This window comes from Myotis davidii, unplaced genomic scaffold (genome assembly GCF_000327345.1).
Source record: "Myotis davidii unplaced genomic scaffold, ASM32734v1 scaffold289, whole genome shotgun sequence".
NCBI classification, from domain to species: Eukaryota; Metazoa; Chordata; class Mammalia; order Chiroptera; family Vespertilionidae; genus Myotis; species Myotis davidii.
In genome coordinates, this window is record NW_006299717.1 from 2,796,629 (window position 1) to 2,799,345 (window position 2,717).

Consider the following 2,717-nt stretch of genomic DNA (forward strand, 5'->3'; position numbering starts at 1 on the left):
GGCGGAAACCCGCGGCTCGGGAGCCACATGCGGCTCTTTGGCCCCTTGAGTGTGGCTCTTCCACAAAATACCACGTGCGAGCGCGCATGTACAGTGCAATTGAAACTTTGTGGCCCATGCACAGAAGTCGGTATTTTGTGGAAGAGCCACGCTCAAGGGGCCAAAGAGCCGCATGTGGCTCGTGAGCTGCGGTTTGCCAAGCCGCAGTTTGCCGACCACTGGCCTAGGGGATAAATGGATAGCGCAGAAGAAGGAATGATTTAAAATGTCAATGCAGGATTGCTGAGCTTCAGAGTGATGCAGGGCGTTGCTCGCCCAGGGCCTAGCACAACAGCTAGAGAACCTGGACATTTTCACCTGTAGGTGATAGGATGCTACTGAGGGGCTTTAAGCCAGTGGTTCTCAACCTTCTGGCCCACCGACCCTTTAATTAAGTTCCTCATGTTGTGGTGACCCCCCAATTTCATTGTTACAAATTGAGGTGACTTCTGCATGCTGGGAATGTTCCATGTCCCGATACGGGTGCTGGTTATTTATTGAAAATTTATCAAGCTATGCATGTATGATACATGTACTTTAAAATATGTATGTTATATCTCAATGTAAAGTTTACATTTAAAAACTTTTTTAATCCTCAACCCTGGACAGGCCTTTTTAAATTGATTTTAGAGACAGAGGAAGGGAGAAGGAGACAAGTGAGAGGAAGAGGGAGAGAAACATCGATGCAAGAGAGAAACATTGATCGGATGTCCCGAATGCACCCCGATCAGGCTTGGGATTGAACCTGCAACCCAGGTATGTGACCCAGACCAGGAATCAAACCCACGACCCCTCAGAGCAGAGGATGACACTTCAAGCAACTGAGCCTCACTGGCCAGGGCTAAAGTTCACATTTAAAAAAGGAAAAGGGAATGTCCTCGTAAGGCAATAATGAAACCCCACCATTAGTTTTTCCAGTTTTATCTTTGGCATCCACACCCCATCAGGCAGGGAAGAACAGGACTGGCAGGGTAGGTACCACATGCAGAGTCGGATGTGAGTGGAGAATGAGGCCTCCCAGGGACTGAGAGCTGGGGCTGCAGGATAATCCACAGCCCAGGAGCAAGACATGGCAGTATGTGGGGCGTTTAATATTAACTTATTTCCTATGAAATTTTGAGGTAACTATCAAAAATTAACTGGCTTGCCCCCTTGCCTCCTTCAGGGCTTTGCTCAAACATCCTCTTTGCAATGTGACCTGGCTCACCACTCTGTTTAAAACCTGCTGCCGTTCCCACTCTTGCCAATGGCACACCTCTGTCCTTTCCTGCTTCATTTTCTCCGTAGCACTATCACAATCCAACTAACACCTATTTTTCTATTTGTTGTGTTTCTGTAGGAAAGGGATTTCTTTTTACATGTAATTTACACACAGCTGACCACATATAAGTGCACAGTTCTGTTTTGACACATGTAGGCTTCAGTGCAAAAATGCCCCAATCCCAAGAGAGAACGTCGCCATCACCCCAGAAGGTTTCCCAGGCCTCTCCCAGGCAGTCTCCACCCGCCAAGCACTGTTCTGGTTTCCGTTGCCACAGATCCTTTAAGCTCTATTTAAGTGAAATCATACAATGTGTACTTTCTTTGTTCAACATAATGGTTTGACGTGGTTTCTTCCATGTTGTTGCCTTTAATCAGTAGTTTGTCTTTCTTGTTGCTAAGTACTTTTCCAATGTATGATTATCCATTTTCCTGTTAACAGATATTTAGGTTGTTTACAATTTTTGTCTATATGAATAAAGTTGCTGTGAATATTGTGGTACAGCCTTTAAGGATGAAAAGCTTTCCTTTTCCTTGAATAAATAACTAGAAGTAAAAGGCAGATTTTTGCCTACTTTGTTTATGGGCACACCCCCAGTGCCGATAGTGCCTGGCCCAGGATAGGTGCTCGATAAAAACGTGCTGAGGAGTGGTGGCTCTCCATCGCCATCCCTCAGCCGGGAGAACTTCTGGCTAACACAGTACCGGAGCATTGTATGTGATTCACTGCCCTCCAGTGGCCAAGCCCAGCAGGGCCATACCAATTCCTGGATATCCTGCAAAGTTCTCACAATCTTTTCATTCTCTCATTGCTCTAGATCTGTGGAATGCATATTTGGGAGACAAAGTGAAGGCACTGGGAATATAGAGATGTTTATAAATAGTCTCTGGCCTCGAAGAATCATAGTCGGGTGGCAGAGGGCAGGAGGGAAACACAGACAGTAGCTTGCATTGTGGGAAGCGCTACAGTGAAATGTACAGGGTTATTATGGAGAGTGCCACTGGAGGGTGGGGGCCAGCGGGAAGTCTCAGGACAGGCTTCCAGGAGGAAGGGGAGTCTTAAAGGAGCACAAGGATTAGCCTAGCCGTGGTCGGCAAACCGCGGCTCGCGAGCCACATGCGGCTCTTTGGCCCCTTGAGTGTGGCTCTTCCACAAAATACCACGTGCGGGCACTCACGTACAATGCGAAGTTGACTTAAAACTTTTAAGTAAAGTTTATTAAGTTAATTTTAGGGAACGTTGTGGAGTGAAAGAAGATGTAGTGTCGAGGATTGAGAAAGGTATGTTGAGATGGTTTGGCCATATAGAGAGGATGAACGAAAGGAGATAGACGAAACAAATACGAGTGTGGATGGGAGAGTTGGAAGGGGTCGACCTCAGCAAACATACCTCCATCAGATTGAGGATGTTTTTAGAA